General features: G+C 41.1%; 1 long non-coding RNA gene across 1 annotated transcript in view; it reads right to left on the bottom strand.

Moving 5' to 3' along the window:
* The window catches only part of LOC103215483 (uncharacterized), a 30373-nt gene extending 3038 nt beyond the window's left edge, over window positions 1-27335 (bottom strand). The window contains exons 1-2 of the long non-coding RNA XR_490162.3: window positions 26444-27335; window positions 657-862 (exon numbers count right to left, since the gene is read on the bottom strand). This is a non-coding gene — a long non-coding RNA (uncharacterized lncRNA). The remainder of the gene's footprint in view (window positions 1-656; window positions 863-26443) is intronic.

Genomic DNA, 27335 nt, shown 5'->3' with positions numbered 1-27335 from the left:
GTCTGGCAAAGGCTTGGTCTCTGCTCCCAAAATGGCACCTTGAACACTCTATCCTCTGAAGAGGTGGAACACTGTGTCCTCACATGCCCAAAGACAGGAAGGTAAAAGGGGAGAATTCCCCCATCAAGGCTTTTTATAAGGGTACCTAATTCATGAGGGATAAGCTCTCATGGCCTAATCATCTTTCAAAGACCCCACCTCTTAATACTATTACATTGGCTTTGTCTGAATTTTGGAGGGGACACACACAAAATGCAGCAGGCACCTTGAAGGGCTTACTGTTCTAACCTAAGAAGAGGAAGAAGAAACCTAAGTGTTCTAACATAAGAAGAGAAAGACCAGAGCTCGCTCGCTCACTCTCTCCCCTCACTTCTTGGCCATGTGAGAACACAGTGAGAAGCAGCTGTCTACAGACCAGAGAAAGGGAAACTTCATTAGGAACAAAATCTGTCAGCACTTTCATCTTGGACTTCCCAGCCTCCAGAACTGTAAGAAATAAATGTCTGTTGTTTAAGCTACCTGGTCTATGGCATTTTGTTATGGCAGTTTGAACTAAGACAAAAGATATCTGTATTAGTCAGAGTGCTCTAAAGAAACAGAACCAACGGGATATAGAGAGATATGTAGAATAGATTTATTATGAAGGATTGACTTACACAGTTGTGGAGATTGAGAAGTTCCACGATCTGTCATCTGCAAGCTGGGGGCCCAGGAAAGCAGTTGGTGTATTTCCAATTCAAGGACAAATGCCCAAGAACCCAGGGAGCGAATGGTTTAAGCCCAAGTCAAGTCTGAAGGCCTGGGAACTTGGTGGGGGTCTGGGCCTTATAAGTAGTGTAAGTCTTGGTCTGAGTCCAAAGGCCTGGGAATCAGAAGCACTGATATCAGAGAGCAGAAAAGGATGGACGACCCACTTCAATGAGGATGAGCAAATTCAAACTTCCTCCACCTTCTTGTTCTATTCACCCAGTAGTTGCTCAGTGTTATTCGATTAAAGTGCAGTTTAGCTGGACCTTAACAAATGAGTATGGTCTAAGTAGGCAGAGAATAGAGACAATAATGGGGATTATTATAGCAATATTAGGGATAATACTAAGAAATTCCGTTGCAGAAAATATTACATAATTCCAACATCCCAGACTTGACAAGTGGATTTTCTGACCTGCCGTGCACAGAGCATACAGGAGGTTTCCAAATGTGAATTCAGGAATGTGGCTGCAGCTGTTCTCTGGAGCTGAGAGGCCCCAGATAGAAAGCTGAGTGGTGTGCACACAGATTCACCTAAAAGTGCACCTGTTATAGCTGAATAGATTCAGAGTGAATAAGAGGCTAAGAAGCAGCACTTTCAGACCATTCTTACCCCATACTACAGCCATCAAGAAGCGAGCCCCATTGGACTGGATTTCCATTCAGTGTGAATTTTTGAAAAGCTACATATGAAATGGCCCCTGCTAACCCCAACTTAGGATAAACCAGTTATTCCCAACTTAGGATGGCTCTGAAGGGTCATCCTAGTTTCAGGACTCCCCACAGGGTCAGTGATGGCTTCTGTTGGGCCTTCATCACAGTTCAAGTTTTCCCTCACCCAAACGTGGGTCCCCACTTCTTTAAGGGTTGATCCCCAAACCTCCTGCACATGAACCATTGCAGCCTCTGCTTCCAGGGAACCCAGCTTTGCAACACTGCCTGAAGAAACAAAAGGTAAGGTCCATGATTTCAAGCCTAAGTTTAGCTAGAAATATCAAACGCAGCCACAGAAATCATTACAGTATAGCACAGATTATAGACTATAAACCTCTTGAAGGTAGACACACTGCCTCATTGTTTTTAGTATCTTCAGAGCCCAGCAGCAATCCAGGTTGTAGTCACTGTCTGTGGAATGGATGGACAGATGGAAAACAAATGACAGTTAGCACCCATGAGAAGGGCTATCAGAGCTCAGAGCAACACAAAGTCACCATGGAGTTTCGTTCCTGGGAAAGGCATCACTAAGGAAGTAGCAATTTAGTAAGGGTCTTCTACACAGTAGGGAGAGAGAAACCCAATGCAAGAATGAGATCCCACGATGCAAGAATGAGATCACAAAGAACCAAGACTAGATTGAGAAGAAGGAAATATTGATAGCTGTCTAGACTGCCCATCTATAAAAGCCACTAAAATGTTACTAGAAACATAATCAAATAGATAATTGTGTGATAGCATGTGCCCATATTTATTTCAAGGATGTAACTGGAAATAAAACTCTGATAATTCTATTGGAGTGAGGAGGAAACCCCAAAGACACATTCTCAAATAACAACACATGGCCACTTGACTTCCTTTAAAAGGGCAGGGCTGGGTAAAAGCAGGTTTAGGTGAGAGCTGGATGGCTGAGGATGTTAAATAGTCAGGGGGCTACTCTTGCCACTGCCATTCTTCTTCTTTGATTCTCTGAGTCCCCCACTTCATGCAGCCATCAGCCACTCCCCTAAACAGACACTGAAAAAAAAAATTTGAAGAACATTAGTTTTAAAAGACATCAAATGATTAGCCTGCTTTGGCTGCCCACATGCTTCAATTAAGTCTTAAATCTAGAGATATGCAGTAAGGAGAGAAAAAATGAGAAAGATATTAGAGATGTCAGGGATGAGTTCACCCCATGATTGTTACTAAAGCTGTTTGAGGCTGTTTGCATTTCTGCCCGTTCCATAAGTGTATGATTGTTGCACACTTTGTGCGTGTGTGTGTTGTTTATGTGCGTGTGTGTGTGTGTGTAGAGAAACATCAGAAGAAAGGCCTAAGTTGTGTTCTCACTGTAAATCCAGTGATGTCCAGACAATCCTGGAAGCTTTTTAATGCCTTCTTGACTCCCAGTTTCCAAGACCAAGACTCTTAACCCTTCCCTAATGAAAGCCTCCCCTTTACTCACCGGAAAGGTAAATGGATAAAAAGGGAACTCATCAGGGTCAGGGACATGGTGAGGCTGAGGATCACAGCACTATTTGGGGGAAATGGGCTGGAACCAGTGGGGCAAGGTCATTTTAAATACAGCAAGGCGTGCATTAGGAATATTCTCTCTGCCAGTCTCCAGTGACTGCTGCTGGGGGCCTAGGATTGCCAGGAGTCTCAGTGCTCATGGCGGGGCTCAAAGCTTCGCAGTCCTGTCACAAGGAAATGTTGTGAAGGTAGAAGGCAGTTTCCACACTTTAGCATTTACTTGTTGGAGTACGGAATGGAGGTGTCAAAAGGCCACAGAAATACAGAGACTATTGGCAACTCCTCCTATAGGGCCCCAGCAACACTGCAGGGTTCTGGGGAGGGGATTACTGTAGAGACAGTGGAAGCTGCTTGATAAGATCGGACCACAGAGGAGGACAAGATGGGCAAATCCAGATGGCCATTCCTGAGCCCATAGGAGACCCCAGGAACTCTGAAGGACAAAAGGAAGGAGTGAGGAGTTGGAATACCCAAAGTTTTGAGAAGGAGATTAAGCCAAAGAAAGACTGGTTTGTTGCAAATATTCAGGCTGTTGTACATTCAGATGGTTATTCCTGGGAAACATGGGCGTGTGTGCAGATGACTGTATTTATGGAGTTCACCAAGAGGACATAGCCGCATCTGGACAGCTGGAAATCCCACTCCTGACTACTTATATTGTGGGTGTTTTCCCAAGCAGTGGAGAGAGTAGCCAGCAGGCTCACCGGAGGAGCCCTCCTCTGCAACACTTGGAGAGGAATTTCATTGATTTTCCTTTCCTGGGGTTTCCAGTCTTGATGGCATGTGGAATAACCAGCCTGGTGCAAAAGTGAAAACAGAACCTTCAGGAAGGCTGACTAAATGGTTGTTGATGTAATCAGAGGTTCTGAGTGCTGAGGGAAAGTCCCAGGACTTAAAAAGAATCTCTTCCATGCGTGCTTTTGACAGATGCCTGAAGTTCTGCCATGACAGCCCCACTCTGTTTGCGTTCAGTGCTGTTCATGGCACTTTGGAGGATTTTGTTGGGGAAAGAGCTTGTTTTTAAATTTAAGTATTAAAATAGATTTTGCAGCCAGCTTTGGTAGCTTATGTCTATAATCCCAGTATTTTGGGAGGCTGAGGCAGAAGGATCACTTGAGCCAAAGAGTTCAAGGCCAGCCTGGGCAACATAGCGAGACCCTGTTTCTTTAAAAAAAAAAAAAAAAAAAGAAAAAAAAGATACTGCATACTGCATTCACATGACTCAAAAGTCACAGACCTAACTTTAGAATTGACTCATATATATATATGCACGGTATCCCTTCCACACCTTACCTTCACCACCACTGCTGTCATAACCTCCCCTAGCCATTGTTGTGAGGGTTCTGTGTATCCTTTGAGGGTTTCTTTTTGCACGGATGAGCAATGTAAATATATATTCTCATCCCATCTTACCCAAAGATAGCATATTATAACACTCTGTTTTATTTTTTGTTTTTTATTTGTCTGAGTTTTTTAGTTTAAAAAAATTTAGTAATTCTTTTTACTGAAAAAACAGGTGTGTTTGACACCTCTCAGATGTTTCCTTGTGATTCATTAATTTATTTTCATTTCCATAGGTTACTGGGGAACAGGTGATGTTTGGTTACATGGGTAAGTTATTTAGCGGTGATTTGTGAGATTTTGGTGTGCCCATCACCTGAGCAGCATACACTGAACCCAATTTGTAGTCTTTTATCTCTCACCCTCTTCCTACCATTTCCCCGGGTCCCCAAAGTCCACTGTGTCATTCTTATGCCTTTGTATCCTCATAGTTTAGCTTCCACTTATGAGTGAGAACATACGATGTTTGGTTTTCCATTCCTGAGTTACTTCACTTAGAATAATAGTCTCCAGTCCAACCAGGCTGCTATGAATGCCATTAATTCATTCCTTTTTATGGCTGAGTTGTATTCCATTGTGTGTGCGTGTGTGTATGTGTGTGTGTATCACAGTTTCTTTATCCACTCATTGATTGATGGGCATTTGGGTTTGTTCCACATTTTTGCAATTGTGAATTGGGCTGCTATAAACATGGGTATGCAAGTATCTTTTTTGTATAATGACTTCTTTTTCTCTGGGTAGATACCCAGTAGTGGCATTGCTGGATCAAATGGTAGTTCTATCTTTAGTTCTTTAGATGTTTCTTTGTAATTTAAACAACTGGATGGTATTCCATTATATGAATATACCATAATATTTTATCAGTCCTTTGTAATCATCATTTGGGTTTTATATAGTTTTTGCCATTTCAAATAATCTGGCAAGGGTGGAGCCTGGAGAAGTTACCAAAATGGCCATTTTGCACATGTGCAAGTATATCTGGAAGATAAACTCCAGAAGTGGAAAGGATAAATTTTGTAATATTTATAGATACTGTATATGTGAGTGTATGTGAAAGTGTGCTTATGATTTTTTGTTTTGGAGGAATTTTAGACTTACAGAAAAGTTGCCAACATAATCCAGAGTTCCTATATACACCTTATGATATTGCATTTTTTTGATATACAGACATTTGCCATTTTTATGTAGTCACTCTACTTATGTTTTGCTTTGTAGTTTCTACCTTTGCAGGAAAAAAATCCATTCTTTTTGTTTAGTTTGGTTTGGGTTTATCTTTTACGTTAATTATTTAATTCATCCTAATTGATTTCAGTATATGGTATAAGGTATGAGGTAGGAATGTAACTTAATTTTAAAAATTGTTGGCCAGGCATGGTGGCTTACACCTGTAATCTCAGAACTTTGGGAGGCTGAGGGGGGCAGATCACGAGGTCAAGAGATCGAGACCATCCTAGCCAACATGGTGAAACCCCACCTCTACTAAAAATACAAAAATTAGCTGGGCATGGTGGCGCATGCCTGTAGTCCCAGCTTCTCAGGAGGCTGAGGCAGGAGAATCACTTGAACCCAGGAGGCAGAGATTGCAGTGAGTCAAGATTGCACCATTGCACTCTAGCCTGGTGACAGAGCAAGACTCCGTCTCAAAAACAAAACAAAACAAATTGTTAATGAAAGTTCCCAATTATAGTATCTTTTGTTAAATAGTTCTTCCCCTCAAGTATGAATATAAATTTAGCATACAGTAAAGGCAGAGTACATAGCAGGAGAGGAGTCAGGGCAATTCTATTAAATTGATCTGACTTATAAATATTAGTGCTTTGGGGACAATTTAATATTTCAATAAATTCATTATATGTTCCATTGGTTTTTCAGCTGATTTTTCTTGAATTTCTAGGTAAATCATTATATTTGCATTATGTTTTATAATAAGAACAATTTTGTCTCCTTTTAAATATTTTTTGCTCTTGTTTTAATTTCTTATTTTATTGCATTGGCCAGAACTGAGGAGATGGGCAAAGGATGGAATCAAGGGCACAAACAGAGGGGCCTCACTTTAGAAAGGGAGATAAACGTACCTTTCCATTGAGGCAAGAAGGAGAAAGGACAAAACTGTACAAGGAAGTGGGAAATGAAGCACCCTCTTCTTGGGAGGAATGCAGAGGAATAAGTGTCCTCAGGGTAAGAACCAGGTTTTAGTCAAGACAAGAAGGTAAAAAAGACAACATTAGGAGAAGAGGCTAGGATGTGGGGAATGTGTTCACAGAGGGCAAAATGGAACAATTTAGAGTAAACCAAGAAATAGAAGTGTGGGACATGGAGAGACAGCTTCAAGGCTTATGGACATGAGAGTCTTAGAGATAGATGACCAGCGAGGTGTACGACTGCAACCTGACCAAGGATAACAGGGGTGCGAGACATGGACCTATTGGTTGCTCAAAGTTTCTAAAAGGAACAGTATCAGAGTCCTCTAGAGCACAAACAACTGTGGCAGTGGGGAGAAGTTGCCACAATGGGAGTTGATTATCTTTCTAAGAGGGTTCCAATGCCAGAGGGCAGACAAGTGATAAGACCAGCAAATGTTATAATTTAGCAGTCTAAGTACTTCCAGTGCTGGCTAAAATGGAGTAGGTTTACTATAGCCTATATCTTCCATTAATTACAACAACAATTCTGAGGAATATAAAAAGCAACTACTGAGAGCTATAAAAAGTAAATAATAGCAGATGGATTGGGGAGGAAAGATCAAATTTAAAGAATGACTAGGGGCTGAGAGCAGTGGCTCATGCCTGTAATCTCAGCACTTTGGGAGGCTGAGGAGGACGGATCACAAGGTCAGGAGTTTGAGACCAGCCTGACCAACACACTGAAACCCTGTCTCCACTAAAAACACAAAAATTAGCCAGGCGTGGTGGCATGTGCCTGTATTCCCAGCTACTCAGGAGGCTGAGGTAAGAGAATTGCTTGAACCCAGGAGGCAGAGGTTGCAGTGAGCTGAGATCGTGCCACTGCACTCCAGCCTGGGTGACTAAGCAAGACTCTGTCTCAAAAAAAAAACAAAAGAATGACCAGTATGATGGTGAGTTTCTTTGTTTTTTGCTTTGCTTTGGTTTTGTTTGTTTGTCTGTCTCCTTTACCTCCCAGCTTTGACTTGAAGGTAGATCACATTACTGGAGTTGTATGGTTAATGCAGCTAGCAAAAACTGGGAGAAACCTCCTCTTTCCGGCCATAGGACCGGGAAAAAGGGCCCTGTGAGCCAGAAAGCATCGGAGTAATTCCCATTCTTTTTCCTTTTTCCCCCTTTCTTTCCTCTCTGCACTCTGTACTGTGGCCAGCCCCGTTGCAGAGCTGTGCTGCCACTGCAGTGGCATGGGCACATAAGACTGAAGAGAAAACCTCCTGGCTGGGCATGGTGGCTCACACCTGTAATCCCAGCACTTTGGGAGGGTGAGGCAGGTGAATCACTTGAGGCCAGGAGTTCAAGACCAGCCTGGCCAACATGGTGAAACTCCATCTCTACTAAAAATACAAAAATTAGCCAGGTGTGGTGGCACGCACCTGTAATTCCAGCTACTCAGGAGGCTGAGATAGGAGAATCGCTTGAACTCAAGAGGAGGAGGTTGCAGTGAGCTGAGATCACACCACTGCACTCCAGCATGGACAACAGAGCAGAGCAAGACTCCATCTCAAAAATAAAAAAGAAAAGAAAAGCTCCTGTGAGCCTAAGAGTGGAGACAATTCCTACTATTTTTTTCTACTATTTTTTCCCTCCCTTTTCTCTCACCACTTTTCCTCTAGGATGGGGACAGGGGCTAAAACTCTTAAAGAGACCCATATTTCTGGCCAGAGGAATCAGGAAAGAAACCCATAGGATCATACAGTATGTGGGAAATTCTGTAGAGAAGAGAGCTGGAGAAGCAGATACCATAATTCTGTGTAGGAACTAGCACAAATCCCAAGCTCACCATTGAATGTCACATGCATAGAACAGACCCAATGAAGCATAGTAAAGGCTTGAGAACTGAACTATGATACAAACCACTGAAAAGTCCAAATTAACTCTGAGGGGCCATGCATGGGGCAGATTTACACAGCATAAGAAAGACTTTGAAAATTAAACTGACATTGGGCCCATCCCCAGAGGGTGAAACAGAACTTACGGTTCAAACACAATCAGGCTGATTGCCTGCTAAAACAAACAAACAAAAATATTCTATAGAGTGTTTTAATATAACTCAAACTCTCATCACATAATATTCAAAGTGTTTAGATACCATCCAAAGTTACTTAACATGCCAACGACCAGGAGAATGTCACCAAATCTCAAGAAAAGACAATTAAAAATGCCAAATATGAATAATCCAAATGATCTGACAAAGACTTTAAAGCAGTATCATAACCAAACACTATGAAATACAAATAAATACTTTAGACAAAAATGTAAAGATGAACATACTCATCAGAGGAAAATTATTTTTTCAAAATGGAAAGTTTAGAATTGAGAATATAACATCTGAAATAAAGAATTCATTGCAGGGTCCCAACAACAGATTGAAGATGATGAAAGAGTGAGTGAATCTGAATATAGATCACTCGTAAATTTCTAACCTGAAAAAGAGAAAAAAAAAAAGGATTATAAAACAAACAAACTGAGTCTTAGGAATTTGTGGGATGATATCAAAAATTCTAACATTCATCAAAAATTCCAACCTTCATGTCACTGGTCCCAGAATAAGAAAGAGATTGGTGCGGAAACAATATTTTTAAAAACAGGATGAAAATTTTTCAAATTTTGTGAAAGACAGTGGTTTACAAATTTAAAAATCTCAGTGAATCTCCAACAAGACAAACTCAACAAAAACCAACAAATCATAATCAAACTGATAAAAAACTAATATGAAGGGGAAAAAAATGTTGAAATCAGACACAGAAAAATGACACATTACATGTGGGAGACATCAATTCAAATGACTGCAGATTTCTCATCTGGAACCATGGAGGCTAGAAGACAATGGGACAGGATCTCTAACATGCTAACAGAAAATTGCCAACCCAGACTTCTATATCCATTGGATAGGCTGTTGAAGAATGAAAAATAGAGACATTTTCAGAGGAAGGAGAACTAAGAATTTGCCACCAGATGGTCTGCTCTAAAAGAAATACTAAACGAAGTTCTTCAGACTGAAGGAAAATGATACCAAAGGGAAACCTAAAACTTTAGTAATCTTTTAAAAATGAAGAGCAACAGAAATTATTTTTAAATGGATTACAATAATAGACTTTTTTGTTCTCAAGTTTTTTCAAATATGTATGATTACTGAAAACAAGAATTGTTTAGCTTTGCTCAGTGGCAGTATCATAGCCAATGAGGTTTATCCAAGGTACAATTATTGCTGGTTATTGCTAATTGAAAACAAGAATTATTTTACATTGTCTGGTGGAATTTTCAGTGTATATGAAGAGCAACTGAAATTCTTATGCATTTCTGGCAGAAATGCAAAATGGCACATTCCCATTTTCTAGATTAGTACATTCTAGAAAACTATTTGGCCATTTATTATGAAGTTAAATACACACATATGTAGAACACACCTGAAGGCAGGAAGGAGAAAGGACAAAACTGTGCAGGAAGTGGGAAATGAAGCAATCCCACTTTTAAGCATTAATCCTACAGAAACAAAAATTTTACATTCACACAAACATTTGTGTGCAGATAACAAGAGTAGCTTTATTCATAATCACCAAAAACTAGAAACGATCCAAATGACCTTTGTTGCTGAATGAATAAAACGAACTGTGGTACATCCACACAATAGACAATAGTCTACAATTTATGTGACACTCTGAAAAAGGCTAAACTGTAGAGATGGAGAACTGTTTGTCCAGCGTTAGGGATGGAGGGAAGAGGTGACTATAAAAGAGCAGCATGGTCAGGCATGATGGCTCATGCCTGTAATCCTAGCACTTTGGGAGGCTGAGGTGGGTGGATCATGAGGTCAGGAGATTGAGACAATCCTGGCCAATATGGTGAAACCTCATTTCTACTAAAAAAAAAATTAGCTGAGCGTGGTGGTACATGCCTGTAATTCCAGTTACTCAGGAGGCTGAGGCAGGAGAATTGCTTGAACCAGGGAGTTGGAGGTTGCAGTGAGCCGAGATCATGCCACTGCACTCCAGCCTGGCAACAGAGCAAGACCCCATCTAAAAAATAAAATAAAATAAAATAAAATAAAATAAAATAAAATAAAATAAAATAAAAAAATAAAACCAGCATGAGGAAATTTGGGAGAGTGGTAATGGAACTGTTCTGAACCTGATTATTGCAGTGATTACATGATTCTATGCATTTCTCAAAACTCAGAACTGAACACCAACACAATAATTGTTCTTTACATAATTTTAGACATTTTTAAAAATGTAGTCATCTGTTAAATTTTCAATTTCATGTGTCCCTCCCTTAAGTCAATATATACAGTATCTAAAAGATGAATGGAAATTGAATTCTTGTAAATCTAAATATTTGAAAATTCACCAGGGGAGCTTAACTTTTAAGAGAATCATAGAAAACTTGGTTAGTGCAGCTGTTACCTGCTACTGTCTATGTAAAGTCGAGTTTTGGATTTCATCATCTGTTTAAAGTGAGATGACACAGCTGGAAGAAAAAGAGTGTGAGCCCTGCAGGGCAGTTCAAGTCCCTCAGGACCTACCACCAGAGAAACATAACATCCTCCCCTGATTTAGTGAAAAGGATACTGGGAGATGGGGCTTGCACACCCAGGTGTGCTGTAACTTGCCTTTTTTTAGATTGGGCTCACAGCTGAAGGTCACTGGGGCCTGAGTCCCCATGAGCCAGATCACAGCCACATCCCTCTCTCACACTACCAGCCTAAGAATACCCTGATGTCAAGAGCAAACAGCAAGACCATGAGAAGGAGGAAGTTGCCTTTGTCTCAGCTTCGTGTTTAGTGATGTATGTCAGAGATGACACCTGTTCAACAAGCCAGGTAAACTTTACACTCCTTGTTCTTGGCTTCTTTCTAGCCCTGCAGTTAGCTCAGGTGCTCCATTCGGCGAGTTTGCACATCCTGCTCACATTTCCACAGGCCTCACTTTCCTAAGCTGTGTTTCAGGTTCAGTAGTCTTTCAAAAAAATCACAGACAACTCTGCCTTGCCCCTCCTAGGAAGGTGAGGAACATCTTTGCTCAGTAACTTCCTGAAGAAACAATGGATGCAAAACTCATTGTTATCAATCACGGAGCATAATAAATGTCTAAGGAAGTTTCTTATAAAGCAAGCCTAGTGTGGCTTATTCTACAAATTGAAGTCTCCTTATGAAAAGAACCAAATCCCATCTCCCTCCTGAGCCACACACATATATACACACACACTTGCCAATTTCTCTAGCTACTAAATCCACATTGGACATAATGTGGTTTTCTTTTTTTTTTTTTTTTTTTTTGGACTGGTGAGCATTCTAGCAGTCATTCTCCCAAGTCTCTTAAAAATACAAATGCTTTCATCCAGTGATTCTGAGAGGAATAAACTTAAACTGAATTGCTGGATATCAAAACCACTTCTAGGAGCCTCAAACTCCCAACAGAAGCATTTCCTCTTCTTTCCTTACCAGGGGCTGCTTCTGTTTCTTTCTTTCTTTCTTTTTCCCATTTCCACCCAGCACTCCCTGTTGTTTTATCTAGCACTCCCCACTGACAGGATGCATCTTTCACAGAAGAAGATGGTGCTATACATAACTCAACACAAGGGGATGATATACTTAAATAAAGTATGCATTTAGTAAATAAGAATAAATTGAGCCGAGCACCATGACTCATGTCTGTAATTCCAGCACTTAGGGAGGCTGAGGCAGGTGGATCATCTGAGTTCAGGAGTTCAAGACAAGCCTAAGTTCAAGACACCTGAGTTCAGGAGTTCAAGACAGTAGTGAAACACTGTCTCTACTAAAAATACGAAAATTACCTGGGCATGGTGGCACATGCCTGTAGTCCCAGCTACTAGGGAGGCTGAGGCAGGTGAATTGCTTGAACCTGGGAGGCAGAAATTGCAGTGAGCTGAGCTAGGACCACTGCACTCCAGCCCAGGAAACAAAGTGAGACTACGTCTCAAAAAAAAAAAAAAAGAGAGAGAGAGAGAGATTGTTAAGTTGTAACATAAATGTCCTCTCCTATTGCCAAAATACTATAAGAGTTCATTTTCTTTCTCTAGGGCTCTTGCTGCAACTGGAGGGGATCAGTGAATACTGCTAAATTTTTAAAATAAAGTTAAGCATAAATCAAAGTTAAATCATTAATTGTCTTACTATTGAAAAACCAAAGAGCATCCACTAACAAGAAAGAGTTCATGGACTCCTGGTCCAGTTCATCCCTCAGTCTCTGCCAGGCTCCCTTCCCTGGCCTGAATGTTTGTGTCTCCCCAAATTGCCTATGTTAAAATCCTAACCCTGATGATATTAGGAGGTGCAGCCTCTGGGCTGATTAGGTCATGAGGGTGGAATCCTCTTGAATGGGATTAGTGCCCTTATAACAAAGGCCTGAAAGAGACCTATTGCCTCTTCCACCATGTGAGGACACAGCAAGAAGGCGCCATCTATGAACCAGAAAGTTGGCCTCCACCAGGCATTGAATCTGTAAGTGTCTTGTTCTTGGACTTGCCCACCTCCAGAACTGTGAGAAATAAATTTCTACTGTTTATATGTTGCTCGGTTTATGGCATTTTGTTATAGCAGCCCAATAAGACACTCATCCTATGCTATCTGATTTTCTACCTATCAAAGGAGAGTAACAGGTCAGGGACACCAATGAATACCCCTCAGACCTTGCCTCACCTGGCATGCCAAGCTGTGGCTCATTTCTTAAGGATTCCATGACCGTACCAGCCATAGGAGCAGAGTTATTTCAGGAACGCCATATGACTGGGGTTTTCCTACTTTCGGAGTCCTCATCCCATATTAAATCAAAATTTTAATATTTGTCAGTACACAAAAATCAAAATGCTTTGCTTTACTCTTGAGCTGCAGGCTAGAAAACTATATGGTTACTCATGTGTTTCTAGTTATGCCAGAATGTCCAGATGAGATTTCCTAGCCACCCTTGGAGCCACTTTACATTTATTAGGCCCTGGGGAGCCTTATTGGCGATGACTGTTGTTTCTAAGCCAGCCTGAGAAAAGCAGGAGATCCACCTCCCTGAAATAAGGTCTCAAATAGCCCCACAAGCACGGGATCAAAAAACCCCTGGGAAAGCAACCCATGTTCAGCCAGTGAGCCCCTCTTTAAAAGACAAAAGTGATTTCCCATAGAAGCATCAATATCCCCTCAAACCAAAAGACAGGCCCCAACTGAGAAGTTTTTAAAATACGGCCTCCTGGTTCCATGTCAGTCTCCTTGCAATATTCCTGTCTTCTCTGTCCAGAAACCAAAGAATATCATCTAGTTCCAGACTTATGAGCCATCAATGAGACCATAATTCCCTTACATCATATAGCGTCTAATACTTATAATTACCCAAATACTGGGAGACACCAATTGGTTCACGATATTAGATCTTAACGATGCTTTCTTTTGTATCCCTTTGCACCCCAACTCTCTATTTTCTCAGTTGTTTGCTTTTGAGTGACCCTATTCTGAAACTAGTATTTCCCAGCAGTACACCTGAACGGTACTGCCTCAGGGCTTTATGGATACCCCTCATTTGTTCTGAAACATCTTGGCATGAGAATTAAGAGAGTTAGAGTGAGACAGGGGAGCCAGTACTCCAATATGTAGATGATATCCTGGTATGCAAACCCACTAAAGAGGACTCAGGTAAGGATGGCATTCAAGTCTTAGAGTTCCCGGGAGAAAGAGTATTGGATCTCTCCATCCAAGGCCCAGATTTCCAAACCTGAGGTAAAATATCTGAGGTACATCCTAAGCCCAGAAAATCAGACCTCGTCCATCAAACGAAAGGAGGTTGTCTAAAAGGTGACACCTCCACAAACAAAGAAATAATTCAGAGCCTTCTTGGGTATGACAGGAATTTGCAGGACTTGAATCCTAGGATTTGGGTTCATTTCTAAGTCACTGTATGAGACCCTGACAGGGTTAGATCATGAACCTCTCAGAGGCATTTGCATAGTAATAAACCACACATGGTGTTCTTACATTAACAATTCAGGATTAGTTGAACTGCTAGTTCAAAAGACTTACCAACAGGCTACTGGCCTCATAATTTCAATAACCCCACTGCTCAAACTATCTGGATTCCATCAAAGGATATCTGCCAAGTGTGACACGGTATCCACCTTTCCTAGGACCTTTAATAGCTATCATATTATGGCTACTCTTTGGTCTTTGTTTAACCTCCTTGCAAAGTGTGTGTCTTCCAGGTTGCAACAGTTCCACGTCAAAACTATGGTTATGCTAGGATTCCAGCCAATCCCTGCCTGGATTCAGCCTGATGATCCACCCTTGGGACTCTTAGACAGGCAACCAGAAATTTCTATGTCCTCACTATGCAGGGTCAATGCCCCTGATCAACAGGAAGTAGATTCAGAAGACTAAGAATAAGGTATGGAAATTCCTAAGAATAAGGTATGGAAATCTCTGCAAGTGGGGAGGGAAAATGAGACAGAAATAATATAGGGTGGTCACACCTGTACCATTAAAGGCTATAGGCTAATAAAACCCTGAAAACCAGGGTGTGGACCAAGCTGACTAAGAGCAACTAGACCCAACGTGGTGATGAATTTGACCCAGGTTTCACCTAGGACCTTTTATATATGCTCATTAACACACAAAATCCGGCACACATTAGCACCATGACAGTTCCAGGAATACCCATATTTGGTGTAAAAATGGGTGTCACCACAGTTCCAACAAATCCTCATCTTCTTTCAGGAATTTTCATGAATATTCCACCCCTTGGTTTAAAAAAACCGTAAAGATAGAAACCCCATTGCAAGACTCTGTCTTGAGTACATCTGCACTCCACTTTCTTAAGTGTGTGCTTTTTACTTTGCAAAAAATCTCTATACACTCACTAAAAAATAAAATAAATAAAATAAAATTTGCCAGCATGTCACATTAAATATAATTTATACATGGCTATGTAAGCCTTAGAAACAATTAACTAGTTGATACAGTTTTGTAGACATCTAACTGGGTGTTCATTAATTTTTATTTTCTTTTGTTTTCCTTTCATGTTTTGAGATCAATGCATTTCTTTTGGGTTTTCAAACATTCCCATTGTCCCCTGTAAAGCTGGTACACATAAGGAGTTGATTCTCTTGTGCTTAATGGATACAATGGCCTTGCACAGAGGGAAACAGGAATGGCACCTCTGGGCCAAATCCATGGTACATCAAACTCAAGATGCTTTTACCAAGCATGGCCTAAAATATTTGAAGAGAGGAGGAACCCAGAGTTCTAACACCATCAGTCAGTTTCACTTGTATTAGTCATTCCATATTCACAACCACTTTTTGAGCTTGAAATTAGTATCATTATGTTCCAAATGGGAAATAACTACAAAACGTCTCAGCAATTTGCCCAATGTCCCATCTCTAGAAAGTGGGTTTTGGAACTTAGGTCTCATGGCTCCGAATTCCACCATCTTCAGCTTAGTCATGACTCCTGCAGGTACAGCAGAAAGTCATAGCTCTCTTTCCTGACATTTAAAGTTAGATAAATATTGGTCAGTTTCAATGATTACTTAATGTTCTGCCTTTCTTAGATTTGTTTGTATCGTTTAGGAGATACTCATTCTTTTTATGTCTGTGTCTTCTTGCCCAAAATGGCCCTTATTCAAGCTGTAAAGATACTCCCATGTAAGTGATGTTTATTTTGCTTTTTATTTATTTATTTTTTTGAACTACTTTCTGTGTTCCTTCTTAGCCTTGCCTATCATGAGCAATCTCTGTTTTTTATGCCTAGATCACACGCTGTCTGTAGAATTCACTTGGCACTTGGAACCCAATGTCTCCTTTTCATTCCTGCTGATCTGGTCTCTCTCAAACAGCACTCTGGGACCCTCTAAGCAAAGACTGGATCTTATGCTTCTTGCTGTCTCCCTTAGCACTGTGATCTAATAGTAAATGGGTCCTGGTTTCCGGATCCCCCTCTGATGCTAGCCAGTTATGTGATCTTGGACAAGTCACCCAACATCTCAGTCTTTTTATTCATGGAATGGAAACAAACAATCCTGCTTACCTCACAGGATTATTACAGAGATGAGACAGCAAGTCAATGTCCATGTAAGTGCTTTGCAATCTAGTAATATTACGCAATTAAACAGGGTTATTAGCCTAAAGTATTGCTGAGTGATATTGGGAGGAGTATGTCACTGGGGTCTCCTGCCAAACAAAGGAGTTTATAAACTATGACAGGGACCAACACTGCACTCAGCTTCCCAAGATCACAGCAGGTGCCTGAACCAATGGGTCAGATTTGATGTGACAGATGATTTGGCAATCAACCTTCTAGGAGAGCAAGGAAAAATTACCAGGCAGTGACACTCTTGTGAGCCAGCAAATCTCCTGGTTCCTTCAAAAAACTCAACCCCTGAGTGGTACCATTGGATCACTGGACACCTAGAATATACCAAGAGCTATTGCCAACACTCAAATATGCACACTACTCTCAGCACTTACCTTAACAAAACATCAAAGGTGCAAGCATAGATGCTGGTACAAGGAGAAGGCACTTTGCCAGATCTTTTCTTAAAGCCCCAAATTGTCAAGGTGAAGAAGCTGTGAAAGTAGAATGGGCTAAAGCGCAATGAATAGTTCTAGAGGAAGCTGAGGCTGGGGAGAGACTGAGAGGGAAGGAGGCTCCAAGCCCAGGATGAGGGGCAGGAAGGAAAAAATCAGATGCTTCACCTAGTAAATCTGGGCTTAACAATTCACTGGGGAAATGCTTGCTGTGGAAAAGGAATGCCTTCCACAGTATAGCTCAAAATAGAAGCAAAGCCACCACCTGTAATAAATTGCAAGCAAAGAAAGACACCTGGGCTGTCAAGGTAACATCACCAAGGCTAGCCCACCAGTCCAAGTCTAAAACATATCTCCCTGTCCCGTAGTCTAATACCCACTGTGGCCAGCAGGCCTCTTCATTCTCTCAGCTCTTTCCAAAGCCCCTAGATTTTATTCACAACAGTCCATACATCTTACCTAGAATGGCCGCCCTTGGTATATCCCACTCAAAGCCAGTATGGCTGCACTTGACAACTGGGCAAGCCTCTCCTCCTATACAAAGCCTACTCCATCCACCCCAGTACCTTGGAAGGCCCCACTCCACTAAGATCATAGAAGACTTGGTGCATGCATCTACTGTAGAGCAAGCTTTTCTAGAAACACAAGTGAGTAAATGTGCTTGTGTTTCTAGTTTGAGTTCCCCAAAAATCAGAGCCTGAGTCAAGGACGTGAGTCAAGGACTTGAGTACAGGTTGTTTATTCGGAAGACGATGCCAGAAAGCAGAAGAGTATATGACGTGAGACAGGGAAGAAGGAACCAACCAAAGATGCATTATTAATGGTCTATATCTTGAGCAATTGGGCCTCAACCCCATTGGAATCCTCTGAATAACCACATAGAACGTGCCTTGGAATTGTCTTAACTGAAGACAGACAGCTGGAGCATATGGCCATGGTCTTGCCTTCATTGCTGGTGATGCCCTTGGAGGCTTTATCTTGCTCCTCTTTTTGTGTTTTCAGGTCCCAACTCACACAATGGAGTATGTCACCTCTTTGGTGTGACACACCTTCTTGGGCTTCAGAAAAAAGCCCTGAAGCTGCAAATCCACAGGAATCAGTTTTGTGCACCACAAGTCACCCCAAGATCTGCCGCAGTGAGCACGCACCTGCTTTTTCTTGCCAACCAGATCGTAAGCTCCTAGAGCACAAAGATCATAAAAGGAGAAAGAAAACCAGGCAGATGGCTTCAACTGTACACTGATATCATTTTGGCTAAAACCTTGAGATAGTTTTCTCTTGGTTGTTTTCAATTGATGGCATTTTATCAGTCCCTTTCCCCTATGTTCTCACTGAGAAATAAAACCATAGCATTATATGGCAAAACCAAAGCATTATATGGCAAAATTGTAACATTATATGGCAAAATCATAGCACATTATATAGCAAAATCATAGCACATTATATGGCAAAATCATATAAGGAAATAATACAGGAAAAGCTGTGCCTTCGTTCATCGTAGCAGCAACTGTGTCTATTACCATCTTTAATTCAGAAGAAAAGTGAGAGAAATCTCATCTTTTTCCATTAGATCCTTTGCTGGCCCCCATCTTGCCAGTCCTTCAAGAAGTAGGGTCAGACCCAAATGACCAGACTGACCCTGGGTAACCTCCCTGAGCCTCAGTGTCCCCATGTGTAAAGCAGAGACAGTAACTGTGCTGACACCACAGGGATAATGTGAGCATCACATACGGTAATGTTTGAAAAGACTTTGCAAACTGTAAACAGATATTCAAATGTCAGCTATTATTATAGCAGGTTTGGGTCCCAGATACTTGCCCTGCAGCAATCCGTGCTGTGCCAGCTGGACAGGATCTTGCTTCCTTCTCTGAAAAATTCAGCTCAAGTTTTACAACACCTAAGGACACATGTCCCATGCTGCCCAGGTTATTATTTATGTAGGTGCCTTGTGTGTTTTTCAGTGTCCCCCACCAACCACAGGGTTTTGTGCTTCACTTTTTTTTTTTCCCAGCTGAATTTTAGACTCACACTTTTTTTAAAAAATCCATGAGAATGGTTCTCAACTTCCCCTGGGGAAAGTACAGGCACCTCAGCATGACCTCGGGGCCCTGCCCAGGTGGAGACCTGGCTATTCCAGTGCAGGCCAGATCACTCTCCTCCTCCTACACTCTGGCCGCCTCACACTGCTCCTGTGCCTCCTGCACCCTGTCTCTCCAAGTTGCAACACCTCCTCCTTGACTTCCTCCATCCAACTCACACTCATCATTTTCGAGTTAGTTTCACCCCATTCTTCCATGAAACCCTTCTTAGGCCTCTTCATACACTCATTCCGTAGGTTTTTGTTTGTTTGTTTGTTTTTAAGTTTTTGTTTTAGAGACAGGGTCTCCCTCTGTCACCCAGGTTGGAATGCAGTGGCACAATCATAGCTCACTGTAGCCTCGACCTCCTGGGCTCACGCAATCCTCTCACCTCAGCCTCCTGAGTAGCTAGGACTACAGGCATGCATCACCACGCCTGGCTGATTATATTTTTTATTTTTGTAGAGACAGGGTCTCACTATATTGCCCAGACTGGTCTCAAACTTCTGGCTTCAAGCCACCCTCCTGCCTCGGCCTCCCAAAGTGCTAGGATTACAGATATAAGCCACTGTGCCTGGCATATATATATGAGTACCTAGTATATGCCAGTGCTGTGCAAGGTGCAGGAGCACAATAGTGAACCTATCTCTCTTAATCCCTTTTCTCACAGATCTAGATACCTTACTCATAATACCAGTCTGGGACTTAGACAATGTGCCTGTGAGTTTTTCCTTTATGGCTATTTCAAGCATGCACTTTGCGTCTACCCTACTTAAAAGCTAGATCTTTGAAGCGGGCTCCTTTGCACCTTCCTACTCACGAGCAAAACAACATGCAGCATAGGATAGGCATATGTAAAAAAATTGCATGACCCCACTCTTATTAGCTATCGATCAAAGAGATACATGCAAAATGCTGACTATGATAAATTTTCCACACAATGATCAATTTAAAACATTAAAAATGTAGGAGCATGCCTTGGGCTGGGCGCGGGGGCTCACGCCTGTAATCCCAGCACTTTGGGAGGCAGAGGCGGGAGGATCACGAGGTCAGGCGATCGAGACCATCCTGGCTAACATGGTGAAACCCGGTCTCTCCTAAAAATACAAAAAAATTAGCCAGACATGGTGGCGGACGCCTGTAGTCCCAGCTACTCGGCAGGCTGAGGCAGGAGAATGGGGTGAACCCGGGCGGCGGAGGTTGCCGTGAGCGGAGATTGCGCCACTGCACTCCAGCCTGGGCCACATAGCTAAACTCCATCTCAAAAAAAAAAAGTAGGAGCATGCCTTGACACAAGCATGACTTAACCAAATACAAGAAGGTTTAGTTCTAGGCCCCTAGACAAACACAAGTTAATGTAATTTCCATTAGATCCTTTGCTGGCCATGGGGGCAAAAAATCTGTTACAATAAGAGTCCAGAAGCTGAGACAGATGGAAGTTTCCAGCTTGAGAGGTGGGAGATGAAGGGGTGTGGCTCCTGTATTAATGAAAATCAGATGCCACCTTGTGGCCAGAAATCAAAATTCAGGGATTTCGCTGGAGAAAAGAATTGAGTGCTGTGATTATCAAATAAAAAATTGCATTCCACAAGGAACACAGATTTTCCCAGTGAGGAAACTATATACCCACATTTACCCCCCTCAAAAGACTTCTTTGCTATAATCTATGACCTCCTTGTAGCCATAATCCTTAAGTCGAACACATACTACACTCAAAAACCTCCAAAAGCCCCTGCTCTAATTGATAGGACGGGCTGTCATCTCAGCTACAATGCAGTGTTGATTTATCCCAACAAACTCTCAGGGAAATATTGATCTCAAAAAGAGAGTAAAGAGTAAGAGGAAAAAATCTTTACTCAGGGAAAGAGTAAAGATGACATCACAGATATTTTCAGGGAAATTGGGTGAAACACAATTTTCTTTCAAGAGCAAATAAACTCTCAGCGACGAGGGAATGAATATTTTGCAAAAAGTTGGCTATATGAACTCATTTTTAACCAATATTTTATAGGCATATATAAGTGACCAATTTTGACAGTACTGGAAAGTTTAGGATTTCTCACAAACTAACAGCTACTGAATAGAAAAGATCAAAATAGGCCCGCCACAGTGGCTCACGCCTGTAATCCCAGCACTTTGGGAGGCCAAGGCGGGTGGGTCACAAGGTCAAGAGATCGAGACCATTCTGGCTAACACGGTGAAACCCTGTCTCTACTGAAAAAACAAAAAACTAGCCGGGCGTGGTGACGGGCGCCTGTAGTCCCAGCTACTCCGGAGGCTGAGGCAGGAGAATGGTGTGAACCCAGGAGGTGGAGGTTGCAGTGAGCCAAGACCGTGCCACTGTACTCCAGCCTGGGTGATAGAGTGAGACTCTGTCTCAAAAAAAAGAAAGAAAATATGAAAATAAACATAATCATGCCTTATTGTAGATATCTAAACTTTTTTGAAACTACAGACCAATACTCTCATGAATATAGATGCAAAAATCCTCAACAAAATACTAACAAATCAAATCCAACAACATGAAAAGAATACGCACCATAAACAAGTGGGATTTATACCAGGTATGCAAGGCTGGCTCAACATTCACAAGTTAGTTAATGTAATCCAGCACATTAAAGGCTAAAGAAGAAAAATCACATAATCATATCAATAGATACAGAAATAGCATTTAACAAAATTATACCCATTCATGATCAACATTCTAAATAAACTAATAATAGAGGAAGACTTCCTCAACTTGATAAAGAAAATCAACAAAAAACCTACAGCTAACATCATATTTAATGATGAGAAACTAGAAGCTTTCCCAATAAATTCAGGAACAAGGCAAGGCTGTCCCCTCCTACCACTCCTTTTCAACATTGTGTTGGCTGGAAGTCCTAGTGAATGCAATAAGACAAGAAAAGAATAGAAAACTAAAGACTATACTGATCGGGAAGGAAGAAATAAAACTGTCTCTGTTCAAAGATGACATAATTGTTGATGTAGAAAATCTAAAAAAATCAACAAAAAAACACCCTGGAATAAATAAGTTATTAAAGCAAGGTTGCAGGACATAAGGTTAATATACAAAAGTCAAACATATTCCTGTATAGCAGCAACGAACAAATAAAACGTGAAATTGAAAACACAAAACCATTACATTAGCACCTGCCAACATAAAATACTTAGATATAAATCGAACAAAACACATACAAAATCTAAATGAGAACTACAAAACTCTGATGAAAGAAATGTAAAAGGAACTATATAAATGAAGAGATATTTCAAGTTCTTGGATAGGAATGTTTTAGATTGTCAAGATGTTAGTTCTCCCCAGATTGATCTATAAATTCAGTGCAATTCCAATTAAAATCTCAGCAAGTTATTTTGTGGATGTCAACAAACTGATTCTAAAGTGTATGTGGAGAGAAAAAAGATCCAGAATAGCCAACTCAATATTGAAATATTGAAGGAAAAAGGCTGGGCGCAGTGGCTCATACCTGTAATCCCAGCACTTAGGGAAGCCAAGGCAGGAAGATCACGAGTTCCGGAGATCAAGACCATTGTGGCCAACATAGTGAAACCCCGTATCTACTAAAAATACAAAAATTAGCCGGGCGTGGTGGCACGTACTGGTAGTTCCAGCTACTCGAGAGGCTGAGGCAGGAGAATGGCATGAACCCGGGAGGTGGAGCTTGCAGTGAGCTGAGATCGCACCACTGTACTCCAGCCTGGGTGACAGAGTGAGACTCTGTCCCAAAGATAAAAAAAAAGGGCAGTAAAAGCACTCTTTGACCAAGTGGTATTGGTGAAAGAATAAACAAATAGATCAATGGAACAGAATAGAGCCCAGAAACAGATCCACATAAATACAGGCAGACCCTGTCTTATTGCACTTCACTTTACTGTGCTTTGCAGAGGTTGTGTTTTTTATAACTGAAGGTTTGTGGCAACCTTGCATGAAGCAAGTCTACCAGTGTCATTTTCCCAATAGTTATGTCTCCATGTCACATTTTTGTAATTCTCACAATATTTCAAACTTTTTCATTATTATCATAGCTGTTATGGTGAGCTGTGATCAGCGATCTTTGATATTACTATTGTAATTATTGAACTACGTCCATATAAGACAGCAAACTTAATTAAGAAATGTTACATGTGTTCTGACTGCTTCACTGACCGGCCGTTCCCCAATCTCTCTCCCTCTCCTCAGGCCTCCCTATTCCCTGAGATATACCAATATTGAAATTAGACCAGTTAGTAACTCTACAAAGGCCTATAAGTGTTGAAGTGACAAGAAGAGTTGCACATCTCCCACTTTAAGTCAAAACATAGAAATGATTAAGCTTAGTGAGAAAGGAATGTCAAACGCCAAGATAAGCCCAAAGTTAGGACTCTTGTGTCTAACAGTTAGCCAAGTTGTGAATGCAAAGGAGAAGTCCTTGAAGGAAATTTAAAGTGCTGTTCAAGTGAACACACACATGATAAGAAAGCAAAACAGCCTTATTGCTGATGCGAAGAAAGTTTTAGTGGTCTGGATAGATCAAACCAGCAACACCATTCCCATAAATCAAAGCTTAATCCAGAGCAAGGCTGTAACTCTCTTCCATTTTATGAAGACTTAAAATTGTGGGGAAGCTGCAGAAGAAAAGCTTAAAGCTAGCAGAGGTTGATTCCTGGGGTTTAGAGAGGAAGCCATCTTCATAACATAAACGGGCAATATAAAGCAACCAGTGTTGATGTAGAAGCTGCAGCAAGTTATCCAGAAGATCTAGCTAAGATAATTGATGAAGGTCGCTACACTACACAGCAGATTTTCAATGTAGATGAAACAGCCTTCTTGTGGAAGAAGATGCCATCTAGGACTTTCAAAGCTAGAGAGGAGAGTCAATGCCTGCCTTCAAAGCCTTCAAAAGACAGCCTGACTTTCTTGTTAGGAGCTAACGCAGCTGGTGTCTTTAAGTTGAAGTCAATGCTCATTTATAATTCCAAAAATTCTAGGGTCCTTAAGAATTATGCTACATCTACTCTGCCTGTGTTCTATAAATGGGACAACAAAACCTGAATGATAAAACATGCTATAAACATCTGTTTATAGCATGGTTTACTGAAGGTTTTAAGCCCACTGTTGAGACCTACTGCTCAGGAAAAAAAGATTTATTTCAAACTATTACTGCTCATTGACAATGTACCTAGTCACCCAAAAGCTCTGATGGAGGTGTACAAGGATATTAACATTTTATGCCTGCTAATACAACATCCATTCTGCAGCCCATGGGTTAAGGTGTAATTTCATTTTTTCAAGTCTTATTATTTAAGAAATACATTTCATAAGGCTACAATTGCTATAGGTAGTAATTCCTCTGATGGATCCGGGCAAAGTAAATTGAAAGCCTTCTGGAAAGGATTCGCCATTCTAAATACCATTGAGAACATTTAGAATTCATGAAAAGAGTTCGAAATGTCAATATGAACAGGAGTTTGGAAGAAGTTGATTCCACTCCCAGGGATGACCTTCAGGGGTTCAAGACTTCAGTGGAGGAAGTTACTGCAGATATAATGGAAACAGCAAGACAGCTAGAATTGGAAGTGGAGCCTAAAGATGTAACTGAATTGCGGCAACCTCGTGATAAAACTTTACTGGATGAGAAGTTGCTTCTGTTTTTTTTGTTTTGTTTTGTTTTGTTTTGTTTTGTTTTGTTTTAGACGGAGTCTCACTCTGTCGCCCAGGCTGGAGTGCAATGGTGTAATCTCGGCTCACTGCAACCTCTGTCTCCCAGGTTCGAGAGATTCTCCTGTCTCAGCCTCCCAAGTAGCTGGGACTACAGGCGCCCACCACCACATCCAGCTAATTTTTTGTATTTTTAGTAGAGACGGGGTTTCACCATGTTAGCCAGGATGGGTCTCCATCTCCTGACCTCATGATCCACCCACCTCAGCCTCCCAAAGTGCTGGGATTACAGGCGTGAGCCACTGTGCCCAGCCTATTTTGATCTTTTCTATTCAGTAGCTGTTAGTTTGTGAGAAATCCTAAACTTCCCAGTACTGTCAAAATTGGTCATTTATATATACCTATAAAATATTGGTTAAAAATGATTTTGTATAGCCACCATGCCCAGCCAAGAAGTTGCTTCTTATGGATGAGCAAAGGAAGTGGTTTCTTGATATGGAATAATCTACTCCTGTTAAAGATGCTGTGAACATTGTTGAAATAAAAACAAAGAATTTAGATATCTTACACAAACTTAGTTGATAAGGCAGCAGCAGGATTTGAGAGAACTGACCCCAATTGTGAAAGAAGTTCTGCTTGTGGGTAAATGCTATCAAACAGCATTGCCTACTACAAAGAAATCTTTCATAAACGGAAGAGTCAATTGATGCAGCAAACTCTATTGTTGTCTTTTTTTTTTTTTTTTAGAAATTGACACAGCCATCCCAATCCTCAGCAACCACCACCCTGATTAATCAGCAGCCATCGGTATGAAAGCAAGACTTTCCACCTCCAAAAAGACTGTGACTTCCTGAACACTCAGATGATTACTAACACTTTTAGCAATAAAATATTTTTAATTAAGGGGTGTACATTGTTTTTAGACATCATGCTATTGTACACTTAATAGACTGCAGTATAGTATAAATATACTTTTTATATGTACTGGGAAACCAAAACATTTGTTTCACTCACTTTATTGCAATATTTGCTTGATTATGGTGGCCTGGAATCAAATCTGCCATATCTTTGAGGTATGACTCTATAGCCAACTGATCTCAGACAAAGGAGCAAAGGCAATATAACAGAAAAAATATAGTATTTTCAACAAATGGTCCTGGAACAACTGGACATCCACAAGCTAAAAAAAAAAAATCATTCTAGTCACAGACCTTACACCCTTTACAAAAATTAACTCAAAATGGATCACAGTCCTAAACGTAATGTGAAAAACTACAACATTCCTAGAAGATGACATAGAATAAAATGTAGATGACCTTGGGGTTGGCAATGCCTTTTTAGATAAAAACCAAAGGCAGGATCCAAGAAAGAAATGATAAGCTGGACTTTATTAAAATAAAAATTTCTGTTCTGAAAAAGACACTGTTAAGAGAATGAAAACCAAGCCATAGACTGGGAGAAAATATTTGCAAAAACATATTTGATAAAGGACTACTATCCAAAATATACAAAGAACCTTTAAAACTCAACAGTAAGAAAACAAACAACCCAATTAAAAAATGGGCCAAAGACTTCAGCAGACACCTCATGATGAAGATGTACACGTGGCAAATACACATGTGAACAGACGCTGCACATCATATGTCCTCAGGGAAATACAAATAGAATAATGAGATCCCAGTACAAACCTATTAGATGGCCACAATCCAGAATACTGATGATACCAAATGCTGGCGAGGATGTGGAACAACAGGAACTCCCATTCCCTGTTGATGGGAAAACAAAATGACACGGTCATTTTGGAAGACAGTTTTGGCAGGTTTTGGGTTTTTTTTTGTTTGTTTGAGACAGAGTCTCGCTCTATCACCCAGGCTGGAGTGCAGTGGTGCAATCTCGGCTCACTGCAACCCCCACCTCCCGGGTTCAAGCAATTCTCACGCCTCAGTCTCCCAAGTAGCTGGGATTACAGGCGTGCACCACCATGCCCAGCTAATTTTTAATATTTTTAATAGAGACAGGGTTTGGCCATGTTGCCCAGGCTGGTGTCGAACTCATGGGCTCAGGCAATTCGCCTGCCATGGCCTCCCAAAGTGCTAGGATTACATGCATGAGCCACTGTACCCAGCCCGGCAGTTTCTTACAAAGCTAAGCACACTCTTACCTATGATCCAGCAATTGCCCTCCTTAGTATTTCCCAAAGGAGTTAAGAATCTATGCTCACACATGAGCTACACATGGATGTTTATAGCAGCTTCATTTGTAATTGTCAAAACTCGAAAGCAACCAAGATGTCCTTCAGTAGGCGAATGAATACCTGGAGTACATCCAGACCAGGGAACATTATTCAACACCAAAAAGAAATAAGCTATCAAGCCATGAAAGGACATGGAGGAATTTTAAATGCATGTTACTAAGTTAAGCCAATCTGAAAAGGCTACATACATACTGTATGTTTCCAATTACCTGACAGTCTGGAAAAGGCCAAACAATCGAAACGATAAAACGATCAGTAGTTGCCAGGGGCTACCAGGAAGGAGGAAAGAAAGACTGCAGGCCAATAAAGTCTATTTTTTTAAGAAG

This window comes from Chlorocebus sabaeus, chromosome 8 (genome assembly GCF_047675955.1).
Source record: "Chlorocebus sabaeus isolate Y175 chromosome 8, mChlSab1.0.hap1, whole genome shotgun sequence".
Lineage (NCBI taxonomy): Eukaryota > Metazoa > Chordata > Mammalia > Primates > Cercopithecidae > Chlorocebus > Chlorocebus sabaeus.
The sequence above is the reverse complement of the archived record's forward strand: the minus strand, read 5'-3'. Positions and strand labels throughout refer to the sequence as shown.